At 52.0% G+C, this 20,805-nt stretch overlaps 1 long non-coding RNA gene across 2 annotated transcripts in view; it reads left to right on the forward strand.

Moving 5' to 3' along the window:
- LOC114806030 overlaps positions 1–20,805 on the forward strand; it is a 29,733-nt gene that overhangs the window by 3,928 nt on the left and 5,000 nt on the right. Inside the window, exon 1 of one of the 2 annotated variants that reach the window (XR_003754153.1) lies at positions 19,117–19,155. The exons of the other annotated variant lie outside the window; for it this stretch is intronic. This is a non-coding gene — a long non-coding RNA (uncharacterized LOC114806030). Of the gene's footprint in view, positions 1–19,116; positions 19,156–20,805 lie in introns of those variants that run through there. 2 annotated transcript variants of the gene reach the window in all.

Genomic DNA, 20,805 nt, shown 5'->3' on the forward strand with positions numbered 1-20,805 from the left:
AGCTCCTGCAGAGGAGGAGTCCAAGGACTCGTGAGGCAGGAGGGTCAGTTGCCCTGTGTGTGGGGGTGTGCTGGAGGGAGCTGCTGCGGATGAGGGGCCCCCGGGCTCCTGAGGCAGTAGGGTCAGTTGCCCCACGGGGTAGCTTTTGCCCGCCCCCTCCGAGCTCAGAGCGAACCTCTGCGGTGATTTCATTTACCGAATGCGTGACCCGGCATCTGTCCTGTAAACCCCTGTGAGCGAGGGTCTGTTTGAGTCTGATCCCTGAAGTCTGGTGGGGGGGCGGAGGGGAGCGGTGAAGAGGTCTGTCTACCTGAGTGTGTGAGCACCTCTGGGGCAGAAATCCCTTACACCTACCCTCTATATCCAGCAGTGACTTTTTCTTCCTCATTTAATTTCCCAGTGTCTTAAATTATGTAATCCCATCAAGCAACTCCAACTCTTATAAACGTGTTTTTTCAGTACACCTACAGAGATAGCTAGATTCAAAGCTCCTTGTATCCAGAGAATCTATCTACCAACTGTTTGGTTGTTCCCTCCCAAAAGCTTAGTGCAGTGCTGTGCCCAGAGTAAGCACTCAGTAAATATGATTGATGCAATGACTTATATTACTCCAGCTATAAAGCTGTGTTGGCCTCTCCCCATGAGCGTGAAAACCTGCCATGGGTAGTGAGCAGGTCATTTATGTTCAGGGGCACAGATGAATGAATAATCTCCTGTTACAGGTGAGTCCCTCGAGGACGAGGTCACTGTATCCTATGGTCAGCGTGAAGCTGTGAGCCCCCCTCAAAGGCAGGACCACCATCTCCAATGGTCAGGGTGAGGCTGTGAGTCCCCCTCGAAGGCAGGACCGCCGTGCCCAATGGTCAGTGTGAGACTGTGAGCCCCTCGGGCGGGAAGGTCACTGCATCCCCAGGTCACAAGGTTGTGAGCCCCTCAGGGGCAGGGTCACCGTATCCATGGGTCATGAGGCTGTGAGGGTATAATAATGTTGGTATTTGTTATGCGCTTACTATGTGCCGAGCACTGTTCTAAGCGCTGGGGTAGACACAAGGGAATCAGGTTGTCCCACGTGGGGCTCACAGTCTTAATCCCCATTTTACAGATGAGGTCACTGAGGCACAGAGAAGTTAAGTGACTTGCCCAGAGTCACACAGCTGACAAGTGGCGGAGCTGGGATTTGAACTCATGACCTCTGACTCCAAAGCCCGTGCTCTTTCCACTGAGCCACGCTGCTCATCATGGGTATGATGTCCATCCACACAGGGTGAGGCCAAGGGTCCCCTCTAGTCGGAGAAGCAGTGCAGTGGTGGGGCAGGAGGGCACCATCAGCAGTTTTCCATTGTACTTGTCTGTCTGTCTCCCCCGATTAGACCGTAAGCCCGTCAAAGGGCAGGGACTGTCTCTCTCTGTTACCGATTTGTCCATTCCAAGTGCTTAGTACAGTGCTCTGCACATAGTAAGTGCTCAATAAATACTATTGAATGAATGAATGAACTGTGAGGACTATTAAGTTGGAGAGCCCCTTGGGATCAGGGACTGTGGCCTGGGTTGGCGCCGGGGCCTTCTGCTCTCCTGTTCTCTAGACTAAGTTCCTGATTCCCCTATGTCTATCCCAGCGCTTAGAACAGTGCTCGGCACATAGTAAGCGCTTAACAAATACCAACATTATTGTGTGCAGGCAATGTACCAATCAACTCCGTTGCACTGTATGGATTCATTCAGCCCTATTTATTGAGCGCTTACTGTGTGCAGAGCACTGTACTAAGAGCTTGGAAAGTACAATTCAGCAATAGAGTCAGTCGCCGCCCACACCAGGCCTACGGTCTAGAAAGGGCTAGACAGAGATCACAGCAAGTTAACAGGCATCAATATAAATAGAAGAATAATAATAATAATAATGCTGTTATTTGTTAAGCACTTACTATGAGCCAAGCACTGTTCTGAGCTCTGGGGTAGATACAAGGTAATCAGGTTGTCCCACGTGGGGCTCACAGTTTTAATCCCCATTTTACAGATGAGGGAACTGAGGCACAGAGAAGTGAAGTGACTTGTCCAGATTCTCATACAGCTGACAAGTGGCGAAGCAGGGATGAGAACCCGCGACCTCTGACTCCCAAGCCTGGGCTTTTTCCACCAAGCCACAATGCTTCTCTTGGTACAATGCTGTGCACAGAGTTAAGTGCTCAATAAACAGGACTGACCTATGGAAGGGCCCCGGTCCTACCTCGGGCGGGGGGAATGGAGGCCGGTGGAGGAGGGTGAAGGCCAGGTCCTGCTGGGGGAAGGGTGGGGAGGGCGCTAAGCGCTGCGGACAGATATGTACATATACAAGTGCTCCGAGGCGGGGTGAGGGGGTAGAGCAGAGGGAGCGAGTCAAGGCGATGTGGAGGGAAGGGGGAGCTGAGGACAAGGGAGGCTTAGTTTGGGAAGGCCTCTTGGAGGAGGTGAGCCTTCACTAGGGCTTCGAAGGGGGAAAGTGTGATGGTTTGGCGGATTTGAGGAGAGAGGGCATTCCAGGCCAGAGGTTGGACGTGGGCCGGGGGTCCATGGTGGGACAGGCGAGAACGAGGCCCAGTGAGAAGGTTAGTGGCACCATTCATTCAATAGTATTTATTGAGCATGTACTATGTGCAGAGCACTGTACTAAGCTCTTGGAATGTACAGTTTGGCAACAGAGAGAGATAATCCTTGCCCAGTGACGGGTTCACACCTCTCAGCACTGGGCTCATCCGTTCATTTGTATATATTTTTATGACCCTATTTTGTTAATGAGATGTACATCCCCTTGATTCTATTTATCGCTATTGTTTTTGTCTGTCTCCCCTGATTAGACTACAAGCCCATCAGTGGGCAGGGATTGTCTCTGTTGCCGATTTGTACATTCCAAGCGCTTAGTACAGTGCTCTACACATAGTAAGTGCTCAATAAATACTATTTAATGAATGAATAATTGGGGGAGGAGTGGAGCTGAGTGTGAGGAGCCGAGTGTGAGGGCTGGGATGGAGAAGGAGAGAAGGGGAGTGAGGTGAGAAGGGGGAAGGTGATGGAGAACTTTGAACCCCATAGTGAGAAGTTGAGCTCTCCCAAGTACTTAGTGCAGTGCTCTGCACACAGTAAGTGCTCAATAAACGTGATTGACTGCCCTCGCTGGGCCACATTTAATAATAATAATAATTTGGTGTTTGTTAAGCACTTACTATGTGCCAAGCACTGTTCTAAGCGCTGGGTAGATATAAGGTAATTAGGCTGTGCCAAGTAGGGCTCACAGTTTTAATCCCCATTTTCCAGATGAGGGAACTGAGGCACAGAGGAGTTAAATGACTTACCCAAAGTCACCCAGCTGACAAGTGGCGCATTAGGGATTAGAATCCACGACCTCTGACTCCCAAGCCCGGGCTCTTTCCACTGAGCCACGCTGCTTCCCGTGGCTTTGGCTTGGGGTAGGGCAGCTGTCCTCTGAAGAACGTCTGGCTCACATCCCACCGAACCTGAATTCAGGCCTCTGGTGTCCCGCACTCTGGGGTCCCGTGTCCGTGTGGCCTAGTGAATAGAGCTCAGCCCTGGGCGTCAGAAGGGCCTGGGTTCTAATCCTGTCTCTGCCGCTGGTCTGCTGTGTGACCTTGCGCCAGTCGCTTACATTCTCTGAGCCTCAGTTAGAGTCTTAACCCCCATTTTAAAGATGAGGTGAGCCCCAAGTGGAACATGGTCTATGTCCAACCTGATGAGCTTGTTTGTACCTCAGCACTTACTACAGTGCTTGGCACAAAGTCAGCACTTAGCAAATAGAGAAGCAGCCTGGCCTACCGGCTAGAGCACAGACCTGGACCTGAGTTCTAATCCCGGCTCTGCCGCTTGTCTGCTGTGTGATCTTGGGCAAGTCACTTCTCTGTGCCCGTTACCTCGCCAGTAAAATGGGGATTAAGACTGTGAGCCCTAATTGGGACAAGGACCATGTCCAACCCGATTATCTTGTATCTCCCCCAGCGCTTAGGGCAGTGTCTGCAATGTAATAATAATAATAATAATGGTGATATTTGTTAAGCGCTTTCTATGTGCAAAGCACTGTTCTAGGCGCTGGGGGTATACAAAGTTATCCGGTTGTCCCACGTGGGGCTCACAGTTTTAATCCCCATTTTACAGATGAGGTAACTGAGGCACAGAGAAGTGAAGTGACTTGCCCAAAGTCACACAGCTGACAAGTGGGGGAGCTGGGATTCGAACCCGTGACCTCTGACTCCCAAGCCGGAGCTCTTTCCACTGAGCCACGCTGCTTCTCTTTAACTGCTGGGTGACTTTGGGCAAGTCACTTCACTTCTCCGGGCCTCAGTTCCCTCATCTGTAAAATGGGGATAAAGACTGTGAGACCCACGTGGGACAACCTTATCACCTTGTATCCCTCCCAGCACTTAGAACAGTGCTTTGCACATAGTAAGCACTTAAAAAATGCCATCATTATTATTATTATTATTAACTGTGGCCACCACAATCTCATAGCTCTTAATGCCAGCCTCACCCCTTACAGATCTAAGCTCCTCGTGGACAGGCATCGTGTCCCAAATGTTAGGTGCAGCACACTCTGCCGAGCAACTGCTACTGTGACAGAGAGGCCGTGGAAACTGCTCACAGGAGAGACCCTCTATGCCTGGTTGGAAGGGGGAGAGGGGAAGGGCTTCTCCAGAAAACTACCTTATTTTGGTCTTAGCCCACCCCTGCAGGTTGTGTGAAGGGCTACCCCCTGGGCTGTTGAGGGGTGACCAGGGAATATATCTCTTGTATTTAGACCTAGCGTGGCGTAGTGAGAAGGAGCACGGGATGGTGGATAGAGCAGGGACCTGGGAGTCAGAAGGGCATGAGTTCTCATCCTGCCCCCTCCACTGGTCTGCCGTGTGACCTTGGGAAAGTCACTTCACTTCTCTGGGCCTCAGTGACCTCATCTGAAAAATGGGGATTGAGAATGTGAGCCCCATGAGGGACAGGGACTGTGTCCAAACTGATTTGGTTGTACCCACCCCAGCGCTTAGTACAGTGCCTGGCACATAGTAAGTGCTTAACCGACACCATCGTTATTATTATTATTGTACCTTTCCAAGTGCTTAGTACGGTGCTCTGCGCGTAGTAAGTGCTCAATAAATTGTTTTAAGTGATTAGACTATTCCCTTTTCCAGGGTTCATGGAGTGAAGCTGCAGGGATTGGGGTCTGGTCAGGCTGAAGGGTTCTCTAGTGTGGGGGGCAGTGACCGGACAGTCATCATCCAGCCTGCTGCTGGTTCTGTTCTCCCCTTATTTCCCCCTCCCACCCTGACCAAAAATGGGTCGGGACCTGTTGGAATCACTAAGCCGAGAAGGCCAGCGATCAGTTTGTTGTAAAGGGAAATGTTGGATAGAGGAAAAAAATGTCTGTTCCTCATGGTGCTTGTCTCTCTTACTCATTGTGGGGATCAGGACTCTGTGCTGGGGTCCTGTTCCCCTGAAACCCAGTGTCTTGGATGGCTACTATGTGCAGAGCACTGCACTGAGCAATGGGGAGAGAGAGGTTGAGGAGACATGATCCCTGCTTTTAAAAGAGCTTATGGTTGGGTTGGGGGGGGACCAAAAATGACAGACAGAAGTGAAAAGAAGGACAAATGTGGATGATGAAATGCTTAAACAATGGAGTAGGGAAGGAGCTATTTAGAGAAATGAGTGGGTGTGAGTGTGTAACCGTGCAGGAGTGCTGAGGTGGTGTAGGACATGGGGAGGAAGAGAAATTAAGGGGGGAAGCCTGCCGAAGATGTGATTTCAGAACGATGGTCAAGAGAGGGGGAAGAAATTGGATTGGAATGGGAGGCAGTTCCAGGTGAGAGGCTGGGTGTGAACAACTATAATAATAATCGTATTTGTTAAGCGCTTACTGTGTGCCAAATACTGTTCTACAAGGTAATCAAGTTGTTCCAGTGGGGCTCACAGTCTTCATCCCCATTTTTCAGATAAGGTAATTGAGGCACAGAGAAGCTAAGCGACTTGCCCAAGGTCACACAGCAGATAAGTGACAGAGCTGGGATTAGAACCCACATCCTCTGACTCCCAACCCCGGGCTCTTGCCATTAGGGGTGAAGCCATGGGAGTTGAAAGATGGATAATGTCACGATTTTGATTTCAGCGATGGGTAGGGTCCATGTGCTGTGAACTGAGTAAGGGAAAGAAGTGGAGGGAAGATAATAAGCTCAGCTTTGGGCTCCTGGGCGGTTTTGTCCCGTTCAGCGGGAGACGTCCCAGAGGCAGGAGGTGAAATGACAATGAGATAGATCTGGGCTAGTGAGATGTATTTTTTGGGGGGGAATCACCCATGTAGAGCGCAAGACTGTAACCTCCTTGTGGGCTGGACAAATGTCCATCAACTCTGTTGTATTGTACTCTGTCATGTGATCTGTTTACCCTAACTACTCAAGAGGTATTTTCGATTGAAAGAGCTGGTTCCCGAAGCTGTGGGAGTGCAGAAAGAGAAAGGGATCCAGAACTGAGGTTTGGGCAGGTGGGGAGTTGCAGCCAAGTTTGGCTAGTATTTCTAGGAATGGCTAGGGGTCATTTTGGCCAAAACTAGCAGTGAGGGAGAAGAGGTTTAGGACAGGATGAGGTCTGCCAGAAGGTAGGAGCCGTGGGTTTGACCAGGTCATGTCCTCTGGGTGGGATGGGGTCCACAAAAAAGGTAGCCACCTTTCCAAGGTGGTCCAGGTTGCGAGAGGGAGGCGGAGGGGAGAGCCCAAGCAGCACCTCGGGCTAGGGTTTGGGCCTGGAGGGTTGTAAATCAAAGAAGCAGCAGGGACCCTGGCCATGCAGGCGTGAATGAGCGGGATCAGGAGGATGAGGGAGGGGTTTGAAGATGGGGGCTGGGAAATCTCAAAAGGCGGCAGAGAGCTGGTTGAGAGGAGGGGACGTGAGGAGAAAGAGGGCAACTTGGTCCTCCCCTCCTCATTACCCTGGCTGGCTGGATTGGGAGCAGGCCGTAGCCTCCCGTGTTTGTAAAGAGATGCTAACAGGGCCATCATCATCAATGGTATTTGAGTGCTTGCTATGTGCAGAGCACTGTATTAAGCACTTGGGAGAGTATAATCCAGCAAAATAGGCAGACCTGTTCCCTACCCACAATGAGTTTACAATGTAGAGGGAAAAGTCATACTTTTTTTTTAAAATTGTATTTAATTGCTTAGAGACCAGGACCATCTCAGCTGCCTTTTCACCCGTGCCCCGTCTTATCCTCTCTCCCTCTTGGGCAGCGACTGGACGAGGGGAAGGAAGAGCCACAAACAGCCCTCTGCCAGGGGAGAAAGGGTCCCTCTCAGACTTGGGCTTTGAGGGACTCTTTACTTGAGGGGCTGAAGCCAGGACGGGGGCATTGACCACTCTTCTGCTCTGGAGAGCTCAGGGAAGTGGCCACCTAAGGAAGAAATTGTCCGGGAGTGGGGGGTGGGGGGTGGCTATCACCCCCAGCTTGGGCCAGGTCCTCAACTTGTAGCTGCAAAACTGAGACCATTGCTTGGCTGGGCCAGGAGGGGGGCACCCCCCTTCAACCCCCCCTCTTTTACAAGAGACAGTGAGGGAAAGGGATGGGCCGGGGCTCTTGATTGTGATGATGATGGTGACTGCGCTTATTATGTGTCAAGCACTGTTCTAAATTCTGGGGTAGGTGCGAGCTAAACAGGTTTGACACCTTCCCTGTCCCACATGGGGCTCAGTTTTGATCCCCATTTTGCAGATGAGGTAACTGAGGCACAGAGAAATTAAGTAACTCTCCCAAGGTCCCACAACAGACAAGTGGCTGAGCAGGGATTAGAACTCAGGTCCTTTTGATTCCCAGGCCAATGTTTTCTCCACTGGGCCTACTGCTTGCCGTGGTCCTCCGTAGTCCAGCGATGCTCCAACGTTTCCATCGGCTCGATCACCTGAGTGGTTTTAATGGAGAACGGCCCATCTACACCTTTCTAATGTCCCAGGACTCAGGGCCTGAGGTGGGACTGTCTCGGCCCTCCCCGCTCCCCCGTCCCTGGGCACCTTTGCTTATGGGACCCCCTCCTTAAGGTAGGGAAGACAGATGGGCCTGGGAGTCAGAAGGACCCGGGTTCTAATCCCGACCTTGCCACCTGTCAGCTGTGGGACTATGGGTTAGTCCCTTCACTTCTCTGGGCCTCAGTTACTTCATCTGTCTAATGGGGATGAAGACTGTGAGCCCCACGTGGGACAACCTGATCACCTTGTATCCCCCCCCCCCCAAGCCCTTAGAACAGTGCTTGGCATATAGTAAGTGCTTAACAAATGCCATCATTATTATTAGTACAGTGCTTGTCACATAGTAAGGGCTTAAAGAAGAGCCAGGCTTGGGAGTCAGAGGTCATGGGTTTGAATCCCGGCTCTGCCACTTAGCAGCTGTGTGACTGTTGGTAAGTCACTTAATTTATCTGGGCCTCAGTTACCTCATCTGTAAAATGGGGATTAACTGTGAACCTCCCGTGGGACAACCTGATGACCCTGTAGCTACCCCAGCGCTTAGAACAGTGCTCGGCACATAGTAAATGTTTAACAAATACCAACGTTATTATTATTATTATTAAATACCATAAAAGGAAAAAAAAACAAGATCCAGGTGACCATTCCAAGCGCTTAGTCCAGTGCTTTGCGCATAGTAAGCGCTCAATAAATACTATCGAAGGAATGAATGAATCACTAGGGCGCGCGCGCCCCCTTGCGGCCGTCGGCGCCGGCCCCCGGCGCAGCCCCGCGGCCACGGGTCGCGCGCCTGGTGTGGCGGTTGGAGACCCCGCGCATGCGCACCCCCCGGCTTTTCCCCGTCTCGCGCCCCCTCGGCCGGCGCGCCTCACCCCGTGTCCCCCCTCCCCCGCTTGGCGCGCGCCTGTTGTTGGGCGCCGCTCCCGCCTCGGAGGCCCCTCCCGCCCTCTCATTGGGCGATCCGAAGGCGCCCGGACCAATGAGGACGCGCGGGGCGGCCGAAACGGCACGCGCTCACCTCCCCCCGCCCCCCGGGCCGCGCGCTGGCGCGTGCGCCCTGGAGTGTCGCGGATAGGGCGCGCGCGTGATAGGGCCTGGCCTTGGCGGCGACGCGCGCGCGCGCGCTAATGAGTTGAAGCTTAGTTCTAAAACGGTTTTCGCGGGCGATGAAACAATAATAATATATTTTTTTAATTTAAGCAGTTACTATGTGCCAAGCACTGTTCTAAGCGCTGGGGCAGGCACAAGGTCATCGGGTTGTCCCACGTGGGGCTCACAATCTCGTTTCCCATTTTACAGGTGAGCTTACTGAGGCCCAGGGAAGTGAAATGACTTGCCCAAGGTCACATAGCAGACATGTGGCAGAGCTGGGATTAGAACTCAAGACCTCTGACTCCCAGGCCTGTGGTCTTTCCACTAAGCCATGCTGGTTCTTTATTAATATTAATAATAATAAAAATGAAAACGCTGTGGTATTTGTAAAATGCTACTTTGTGCCAGGCACTGTACTAAGATACAAGATCATCGGGTTGGAAACAGTCCCTGTCCCACATGGGGCTGGCTCAAGTCTTAATCCCCATTTTACTGATGAGGAAACTAAGGCTCAGAAAAGTGAAGTGACTTGCCCAAGTCACATAGCAGACACGTGTCAGAGTTAGAATCCAAGTCCTTTGACTCCCAGGCCTGTGTTATTTCCACTAGGCCACGCTGCTTTCATCTCTGCCTCCGTCTCACGATCCCCTCAGAGCCTGGATTCTGAAAGAAGACACTAATCAATCAGTCAGTATTTATTAAGTTCTTACTTTGCAGGGAGTGCAACAGAATTGGTCAAGCATCGCTTAATGTGCCACGATGGGTACTCTTTAAACACTTGATATTTAGTCTCTCAGCACCTACAGACATAGCTCTAATTTATTTTAATGATCGCCTCCCCCTCGATCGACCAGTCAATCAATGGTTTTGATTGAGTGCTCAGACAGTAGACTTCCTCTGGGCAGGGATCGTGTCTACCAACTCTGAATTGTACTCTCCACTGTAAAAGCTCAAATATAAGTAAATATTATAATCTTATACTTGACTATTTCTTGTATTCCTAAACTAATTTCATATTTGTCTCCCCCTGTAGATTATAAGATCCTCATGGGTAGGGGTCGTATCTACCAACTCTGTAGCATTCTACTTTCCCAAGCACTTAGGACAGTCCTCTTTAATATATCCGATTGATTTTTTTTCTGCATTGAATTACTGGGTGCCATTCGCAGCATGTGGCACCCCTGCCCACCAACTGGCTTGTTGCACTCTGTGCCCCAGCAGGATCAGGATGGGCAGGGAAGAGAGAGCACAGGTGGCTCTGAGCCAGTTACTAGCACTAGACTCAGTTCCTCCCGGTGGCTGACTTCCTCACGGTCCCCCACCCAGAAAATAATAATAATAATGATGGCATTTGTTAAGCGCTTCCTATGTGCAAAGCACTGTTCTGAGCACTGGAGAGGTTACGAGGTGATCAAGTTGTCCCACATGGGCTCACAGTCTTAATCCCCATTTTACAGATGAGATAACTGAGGCACAGAGAAGTTAAGTGACTTGCCCAAAGTCACACAGCTGACGAGCGGCTGAGCTGAGATTTGAACCCATGACCCCTGACTCCTAAGCCCAGGATCTTTCCAGTGAGCCACACTGCTTCTCTGTCCATTAGGTGCCTCAGGGCTAGTAGACTCTGACTCTATTGTTTTGGCATCCCTCGTTCTGCCATTCGATATTGTGCCTGGTCCGTAGGTGACGACAGAACAGTTCCAAGGGGCCGGATGTGGTTCTTAATAATAATAATTATTATTATAATAATAATGGCATTCACTAAGTGCTTACTACATGCCCTACACTATCTGGATTCAAGCCGATTGGGTGGACACAATCCCCGTCCCACATGGGGCTCACGGTCTTAATCCCCATTTGACAGATGAGGCAGCTGAGGCTCCGAGAAGTGAGGTGACTTGCCCGAGGCCACAGAGCAGACAAGTGGCAGAGGCAGGATTAGAACCCTTGACCTTCTGACTCCCAGGTCCGTGCACTATAATCCCAAGTCTCACCACTCTAGAGAAGGTTGGGATGATATCCCAGCTCTTGTCGACCTTCCAGTTGGTCTGGAGCCTAAAATAGCGCAGTCACGGCACTCTCTTTAACGGTTTCCCAAAGGACTTGCTGGCTCTTCATTCGGCGTCCCCCTTGTCTATCGTTGCATCATCGACCTGGGGCCTGCCTCGGTAACAGGCTCCCGTGAGGCTGTTTGGCTTGGTGTTGCCAGGGAAGATCTTTGGTTGCGGTGCAAACTGACACGTCACTTACTGAACCTAGCGGATGGTGGTCTGGGAGTCAGAAGGACCTGGGTTCGAATCCCGGCTCCGCCACTTGTCGGCTGGGTGACCTTGGGCAACTCACTTCACTTCTCTGGTCTTCAGTTAAGTCATCTTTAAGATGGGGATTAAAACAGTGAGCCCCACGTGGGACAGGGACCGTGTCCACCCTGATTATCTTGTATCTACCCCAGCGCTTAGAATAGTGCTCAGCACATTTTAAGTGCTTAATCAATACTATTATTATTGTTACTATTTGTATTTTTTTTCAGACTTAATCATAATGATGGTATTTAAGTGCTTACTATGTGCCAAGCACTGTTCTAAGTACTGGGGTAGGTACAAGGTTATCTGATTGTCCCCCCGCGGCTCACAGTCTTCATCCTCAATTTACAGATGAGGTAACTGAGGCACAGAGAAGTGAAGTGACTTGTCCAAAGTCACACACCTGACAGGTGGCAGAGTTGGGATTAGAACCCACAACCTCTGACTCTCAAGCTCATGCTGTTTTCACTAAATCACACTGCTTCCCAAAGGTCTTTAGTGTCTGCCTGACTTGCCAAAGGAGTTTACAGCCATTGGGGTATCTTCTTGGACCTGTGGCTTCCCACCCAGCAATTTTTGAGTGACTCCATTTAGGACACCCAGTGATGCTCAAAGTCTGTTGCGTGAGAGGCGTTTCCCAGAGGACCGGAAACGTTTTCTTCCACCTGCCATCCAGGGACTTTGCTGCATTACCCAGCATGATGGGTAAAATGAATTACATGTCCTTGTTTTTCCCCAGTAGACGAGGCAGGGCTCCCCAGCCCTGACACAACCAACCAGGCTGTCTGGAAGCAGTATCAGAAGCTCGATCAACTTTTGAGGGCATCCAAATTGACTGAGCAATTTCCAGGGTCCAGATCTTTTGGTGGTGTCAACAGCCTCCGTGACATTGTAATAATAGCATTAATTGTGGTATTTACAGCTTGATCTACCTCACCTCACCTCACGCATCTCTTACTGTAGCCCAGCCCGCACGCTCGGCTCCTCTAGCACCAGCTTACCCCCTGTGCCCCCATCTCGTTGTCGACCCCTTTCCCGCATCCTCGCCCTAAGCTGGAACTCCCTCCCTGCTCCGTATATGCCAGACCGCCACTCTACTCCCCACCCTTCAAAATCTTATTAAGGTCACATCTCCTCCGAGAGGCCTTCCGCAATCGAGCCCCCTTTCCTCGGCTTGCTCTCCCTTCTACTTTGTCTATACACGGATCTGCAACCTTTATGTATTTAGTATTCGCTCCACCCTCAGTCCCTAATGTACACATCTTTAAATTATATTAAATAATATTAATTAATGATCATTCAGTCATATTTATTGAGTGCTTACTGGGTGCAGAGCCCTGTACTATTACATTACAGCAAAAAAGAGAGATATTCCCTGCCCACAGTGAGCGCTCAGTCTAGAGGGGCGGAGCCAGACATCACCAAGTAAACAGGCATCAATATAAGTAAATAGAAATATAGATATATACCTATATACATAGTGCTTTGGGGCGGGGGGGGGGGAGGGAAGAGCAAAGGGAGTGAGTCGTGATGACCCGGAAGGGAGTGGGAGCTGAGGAAAAGTGGGGCTTAGTCTAGGAAGGCCTCTTGGAGGAGGTGAGTCTTCAGTAGGGCTTTGAAGCGGGGAAGAGTGATTGTCTGGCGGATTTGAGGAGTGAGGGCGTTCCAGGCCAGAGTTAGGATGGGGGCCAGCGGACGGTGGCGAGACAGGTGAGATGGAGGCCCGGTGAGAAGGTGATGAGCGGGACCAGAGGAGCGAAGTGTGCGGGCTGGGATGGAGAAGGAGAGGAGGGAGGTGAGGTAGGAGGGGGCCAGATGATGGAGAGCTTTAAAGCCAAGAATGAAGAGTTTTTGTTTGATAGGGAGATTTTTGAGGAGGGGGTTGACATGCCCTGAACGTTTCTGTAGAAAGATAATCCGGGCAGCAGAGTAAAGTATGGACTGAAGTGGGGAAAGGCAGGAGGTTGGGAGATCAGAATGGAGGCTGATGCAGTAATCCAGTGGGGATAGGATGAGTGTCCGTCCTTACGTGGTAGCGGTTTGGATGGAGAGGAAAGGGCAGATCTTGGCGATGCTGTGAATGTGAGACCGACAAGATTTGCCGACAGATTGTACATGTGGGTTGAATGAAAGAGGGGAGTCAAGGATGACCGCAGGGTTACAGGCTTGTGAGACGGGAAGGATGGTTGTGCCGTCTACAGTGATGGGAAATTTCGGGAGAGGACACGGTTTGGAAGGAAAGGGAAGGAGCTCGGTCTTGGATGTGTTGAGTTTGGTATTATAGGAGGACATCCAATGTCTGTCTCCCCCTTTCATCCCTTCATTCAGTCGTATTTATTGAGCGCTTACTATGTGCCGAGCACTGGACTAAGTGCTTGAAATGTACAATTCGGCAACAGATAGAGACAATCCCCACCCAACGACAGGCTCACAGTCTAAAAGAGGGAGTCAGACAACCAAACGAAACAAAACAGGTAGTCTGGCGTTAATATCATCGAGATAAATAGAATCATAGATATATGTACACATCATTAACCAAATATAGTAATAAATAATATATACAAATATGCACAAGTGCTGGGGGGATGGGAAGGGGGAAGAGCAGAGGGAGGGAGAGGGGGATGGGGAGGGGAGGAGAGGCAGAGGGAAAGGAAGGGCTCAGTCTGGGAAGGCCTCCTGGAGGAGGTGAGCTCTCAGGAGGGCTTTGAAGAGGGGAAGAGAGTTTGGCGGATGTGAGGAGGGAGGGCGTTCCAGGACGGCGATAGGACGTGGGCCGGGGGCCGACGGCGGGACGGGCGCGAACGAGGGACCGTGAGGGGCTGAGTGGCAGAGGAGCGGAGTGTCCGGGGTGGACTGGAGAAGGAGAGAGGAAGGTGAGTTAGGAGGGGGCGAGGGGATGGACAGCTTGGAAGCCAAGAGTGAGGAGTTACTGTTTCATTCCAAAGTTGATAGACAACCACTGGAGGTTTTTAGGAGGGGAGTGACACGCCCAGAGCGTTTCTATAGAAAAATGATCCAGGCAGAGGAATGAAGAATAGACTGGAGCAGGGAGAGACAGGAGGAAGGGAGATCCGAGAGGAGGCTGATGCAGTAATCCAGTTGGGATATTATGAGACCTCGTACCAGCAAGGTAGCAGTTTGGACGGAGAGGAGAGGGCGGATGTTGGCGATGCTGTGAGGGCAAGATCGGCAGGTTTTGGTCACGGATTGGATATGTGGGGTGAATGAGGGAGCAGAGTCAAGGATGACACCGAGGTTGAGGATCTGTGAGACGGGAAGGATGGTGGTGCCGTCCACAGTGACGGGGAAGTCGGGGAGAGGACAGGGTTTAGGAGGGAAGATGAGGAGCTCGATCTTGGATGTGTGGGCAGACATCCAGGTGGAGACGTCCTGAAGGCAGGAGGAGATAAGCTCATCATGGGCAGGGACCACATCTACCAACTCTGTTATACTCTCCCAAGCGCTTAGTACCATGCTCTGCACATGGTAAGCGCTCAGTAAATATCATTAATTGGTATCAAAGTGCTTACTGTGTGCCAAGCACTGAAGTAGATATAAAATAATCAGGTGCCATGTGGGGTTGAGTCTAAGTAGGAGGGAGACTAGGTATTGTAAGGCTGAAGAAAACCCCATAGGGATCCTTGGGCTGATACCAGCACTTCTCTATCTGACAGGTGGCCGAGATCACATCCTCTGGGCTATGATGAGGTGTGAGGCTTTGAAGATGGAGAGAGTAGTGTTGGTCTGTCTGATGAGATAAGGGAGCGGTGGAAGGCAAGAGATGAGATAGAGGAACAGTAGGTCCAAGCGCTTAGTACAGTGCTCTGCACATAGTAAGCGCTCAATAAATACTTGTGAATGAATGAATGAATGAATGGTGTTAGAGTCAAGTGTGTGCGCCAGGTTTTAGTCGGAGAGAAATGAGGTGAGGTAGGAGTGGGAGAGTCGATTGAGTGTTAATCGCTTACTATGTGCTGAGCACTGTTCTAAGTGCTGAGGTAGATTCCAATTTATCAGGTTGGATACAGTCCCTGTCCCACATGGGACTCACAGTCCAAGTAGGTGGGAGTAGGATTTAATCCCCATTTTCAGATGAGGTAACTGAGGCACAGAGAAGTGACGTGACTTTCCCAGGCCACTCAACAGGCAAGTGGCAGAGTTGGGATTAGAACCCAGGTCCTCTGAGTCACAGGCCCAGGTTTTTTCCAAGACGCCATGCTGCTTCTCTACAAGACAAAAATGATCTAGGCAGCATAGTGAGGTAATCATTCATTCATTCAGTCGTGTTTATTGAGGACTTACTGTGTGCGAAACACTGTACTAAGCACTTGGGTGAGTAGACTATAACAAAAGATTCATTCCCTGCCCACAATGAGCTTATAGTCTAGAGAAATGGACCGGAAAGGGAAGAGACAGGAGGCAGGAAAGTCAGCGAGGAGGCTGATGCAGTAGTAGAGCCCAAATAGGTTAAGAGTTTGGACTGATGTGGTAATAATAATGATGATGGTATTTGTTAAGCGCTTACTATGTGCCAAGCACTGTTCTAAGCACTGGGGGGGATATAAGGGGATCAGGCTGTCGCACTTGGGGCTCCCAGTCTAATCCCCATTTTACAGTTGAGGGAACTGAGGCACAGAGAAGTTAAGTGACTTGCCCAGAGTCACACAGCTGACAAGCGACGGAGCAGGGATTAGAACCCAAGACCTCTGACACTCAAGCCCGTGCTATTTCCACTGAGCCCCGCCGCTTTTTAGCTGTTCGGCTGGAGAGAAAGGGCCAGATTTTAGAGATCCAGAGGCAGACCTGACAGGATTTGGTGACGGATGGAATGTTTCCGTTGAAGGAGAGAAATGAGTCAGGGATAATAATAATAATAATGATAATGTTGGCGTTTAAGTGCTTATTATGTGTCGAGCACTGGTCTAAGCGCTGTGTAGATAGAGGGCAATCAGGTTGTCTCACGTGAGGTTCACAGTCTTCATCCCTATTTTACAGATGAGGGAACCGAGGCACCGAGAAGCGAAGTGACTTGCCCAAAGTCACACAGCTGATAGGAGGTGGAGCGGGGATTAGAACGCACGACCTCTGACTCCAAAGCCCGGCCTCTTTCCACTGAGCCACGCTGCTTCTCTTGGATAACGCCAAGGTTGTTGACTTGAGTCAGGGAAGACGATGGCGTTGTCTATAGTGATGGGAAAGCGTGTGGTGGGGGGGTGAGGGAGGGTTGGGTCGGAAAGGTGGCGGATCCTGTGGTGAAGGCCCGAAGAGGAAAAGGCTTGGGGGGGCCAGCAGAGGCCTGCCGGGAGGGGACCCCCGCCTCAAGGCCCGGGGGTTGGGGGAAAAGGCAGGGGCTGCACCTAGGGGCTTCTTCCCTCCCCGACTTCATTTGGCGGGAAGTAAGGGTTCCCCGCGTGGGCGGGAAGGTCTGCGGCCTTGGGGTGGCCGCTCCGCTCCTGGCTGCTCTCTAAAACTCCTCACTCTTGGCTTCCAAGCTGTCCATCCCCTCGCCCCTTCCTACCTAATGTTGGTATTTGTTAAGCGCTTACTATGTGCCGAGCACTGTTCTAAGCGCTGGGGTAGACACAGGGGAATCGGGTTGTCCCACGTGGGGCTCACAGTCTTAATCCCCATGTTACAGATGAGGGAACTGAGGCACCGAGAAGTGAAGTGACTTGCCCAAAGTCACACAGCTGGCAAGTGGCAGAGCCGGGGTTTGAACCCATGACCTCTGACTCCAAAGCCCGTGCTCTTTCCAGTGAGCCACGCTGCTTCTCCTCACCTCCCTTCTCTCCTTCTCCTGCCCACCCTGCACACTCCGCTCCTCTGCTGCCGCTCACCTCCTCACGGTCCCCCGTTCACACCTACCCCACCGTCGACCCCCGGCCCGCATCCTACCGCCGACCTGGAATGCCCTCCTTCCTCACCTCCGCCAAACCCACTCTCTTCCCCTCTTCAAAGCCCTCCTGAGAGCTCACCTCCTCCAGGAGGCCTTGCCAGACTGAGCTCCCTCTTTCCCTCTGCTCCCCCCACCCTCTGCTCGTCCCCCTTCCCCTCAGCACTGTGCTAATAATGTAATAATAATGTTGGTATTTGTTAAGCGCTTACTATGTGCCGAGCACTGTTCTAAGCGCTGAGGTACACACAGGGGAATCAGGTTGTCCCACGTGGGGCTCACAGTCTTAATCCCCATTTTACAGATGAGGGAACTGAGGCACCGAGAAGTTAAGTGACTTGCCCAAAGTCACACAGCTGGCAAGTGGCAGAGCGGGGGTTCGAACCCATGACCTCTGACTCCAAAGCCCGTGCTCCTTCCAGTGAGCCATGCTGCTTCTCATTTGTCTATATTATTTATGACCCTATTTATTTTCTTACTGAGGTGTATAGCTCCTTGATTCTAGTTATCTTGATGATGATGTTGGGTTTTGTTCTCTTTCGCTTTGCTGCTCGTCTCCCCCGTTTAGACCTTGAGCCCGTCGGTGGGCAGGGATGGTCTCTATCTGGTGCCCAATTAATAATAATAATTATGATCTTTGTTAAGCGCTTACTATGTGCAGAGCACTGTTCCAAGCGCTGGGGTAGATACAGCGCCATCAGATTGTCCCACGTGGGGCTCACATTTTTAAATCCCCATTTTTCCAGATGAGGGAACTGAGGCCCAGAGAAGTGAAATGACTTGCCCAAGGCCACACAGCTGAAAAGTGGTGGAGGTGAGATTAGAACCCACGACCTCCGACTCCCAAGACCGTCACCAATGGGCAGGGAGGGTCTCTCTCTGTGGCCAAATTGTCCATTCCAAGCGCTTAGTCCAATGCTCCGCACATAGTAATAATAATGTTGGTATTTGTTAAGCGCTTACTCTGTGCAGAGCACTGTTCTAAGCGCAGGGGGAGATCCAGGGTCATCAGGTCGTCCCATGTGAGGCACACAGTTAACCCCCATTTTCCAGATGAGGTCACTGAGGCCCAGAGAAGTGAAGCGACTGGCCCACAGTCCCCCAGCTGACAAGTGGCAGAGCGGGGACTCGAACCCATGACCTCTGACTCCCAAGCCCGGGCTCTTTCCACTGAGCCACGCGGCTTCTCATTGTCGATTCCAAGCGCTTAGTAGGGTGCTTAGTAGGGTGCTGGAGAAGCAGCGTGGCTCAGTGGAAAGAGCATGGGCTTTGGAGTCAGGGCTCACGAGTTCGAATCCCAGCTCTGCCACTTGTCGGCTGGGTGACTGTGGGCGAGTCACTTCACTTCTCTGGGCCTCAGTTCCCTCATCTGTCAAATGGGGATGAAGACTGTGAGCCCCACGTGGGACAACCTGATTCCCCTATGTCTACCCCAGCGCTTAGAACAGTGCTCGGCACCTAGTAAGCGCTTAACAAATACCAACATTATTATTATTATTATTGCTCTGCACAGAGTAAGCGCTCAATAACTACTGATGAATGAATGGATGGATGGATGAATGAATGAAGAACGCCGGCGGCGGGAGAGGCTTCGTCGCCCCCCCTCCCCCCCCCCGCCCGGCGGTCCTTCTCCTTCCCGCGAGGCCGCCCGGCCGCGAGGCGGCCAGGCCGCTCCCCATTGGCGGGCGCGCCCGTCCGTCGCGCCGGCTGGCCAATGGGAGGGCGCGGCGCGCCGGGATTGGCCCAGGCGCTTGGGGCGGCGCCGCCCCCCGCGGGCTGGCGCGGCCTGAGGAGGCCCTGCCAAGATGGCGGCGGCGGCGGCGGGCGCCGAGGAGCGGCCGCGGCCCGCGTGAGGCGGAGGACGGCGGCGGCGGCTCCCGGGCCGAGGTGGGTGCCGGGCGGCGGGGGCGGCGGGCCGGGGAGCTCGGCCGGACGCGCCCCTGGGCCCCTCCTCGTCCGTCGGCCCGGCCGGGGAGGGAGGGAGGGAGGGAGGAACGGACGGACGGACGGAGGCCGCGGACATGGCGGAGCGCCGCGCGGGCCCGCGCCACCCCCAAGCCTCCGCCGCGCCACACACGCCCGCCTCACGCCGGCGTCATCGTCGTGCCGCCACCCCCGAAGCGCTCACTCTGGGCCAACCGCTCTGCCCAGGGCGGGCGTACAAGGTCACCGCCTCGCCCCACGTGGGGCTCCCCGGCTTCCTCCCCATTTTACAGAGGAGACAACTGAGGCACCGAACAGTTGATGAGAATAATGTGGGTGTTGGCTAAGCGCTTACTATGTGCCAAGCGCCGTTCTAAGCGCTGGGGGGAGATAGGTCATCGGGTGGCCCCACGTGGGGCTCCCCGGCTTCATCCCCATTTTACAGAGGAGACAACGGAGGCACGGAGCTGTTAATGATGATGATAATGTGGGTGTTGGTCAAGCGTTTACTATGTGCCAAGCACTGTTCTAAGCGCTGGGGGAGATAGGTCATCAGGTGGCCCCACGAGGGGCTCACGGGCTTCATCCCCATTTGACAGAGGAAAGAACTGAGGCACAGAACTGTTAATGATGATAATAATGTGGGTGTTAAGCGCTTACTATGTGCCAAGCACTCTTTTAAGCGCTGGGGGAGATGCAGGGTGATCAGGTGGGCCCACTTGGGGCTCACAGGCTTCATCCCCATTTTCCAGAGGAGAGAAGTGAGGCACGGAGCAGTTATTAAGAATAATGGTAATGTGGGTGTTGGTTAAGCGCTTACCATGTGCCAAGCACTCTTCTAAGCGCTGGGGGAGATGCAAGGTCATCAGGTGGTCCCACGTGGGTCTCAAAGTCTTCATCCCCATTTTCCAGAGGAGAAAAGTGAGACACAGAACTGTTAATGATGATAATAATGTGGGTGTTGAGCACTTACTATGTGCCAAGCACTGTTCTAAGCGCTGGGGGAGATAGAAGGTCATCAGGTTGCCCCACGAGGGGCTTATGGGCTTCATCCCCAATTTACAGAGGAAAGAACTGAGGCACAGAACAGTAAATAATAATGATAATAATGTGGGTGTTAAGCCCTTAGTATGTGCCAAGGACTCTTTTAAGCGCTGGGGGAGATGCAGGGTGATCAGGTGGGCCCACTTGGGGCTCACAGGCTTCATCCCCATTTTCCAGAGGAGAGAAGTGAGGCACGGAGCAGTTATTAAGAATAATGGTAATGTGGGTGTTGGTTAAGCGCTTACCATGTGCCAAGCACTCTTCTAAGCGCTGGGGGAGATGCAAGGTCATCACGTTGTCCCACGTGGGGCTCACAGTCTTCATCCCCATTTTCCAGAGGAGAAAAGTGAGGCACGGAGCAGTCAATAATGGTAATGTGGGTGTTGGCTAAGCGCTTGCAATGTGCCAAGCAGTCTTCTAAGCGCTGGGGGAGATGCAGGGTCACCAGGTTTCCCCACGTGGGGCTCACAGGCTTCATCCCCATTTTCCAGAGGAGAGAACTGAGGCACAGAACAGTTAATAATCATGTTGGTGTTTAAGTGCTTACTATGTGCCAAGCAGTCTTCTAAG

This window comes from Ornithorhynchus anatinus, chromosome 21, assembly GCF_004115215.2.
Source record: "Ornithorhynchus anatinus isolate Pmale09 chromosome 21, mOrnAna1.pri.v4, whole genome shotgun sequence".
Classification (NCBI taxonomy): Eukaryota; Metazoa; Chordata; class Mammalia; order Monotremata; family Ornithorhynchidae; genus Ornithorhynchus; species Ornithorhynchus anatinus.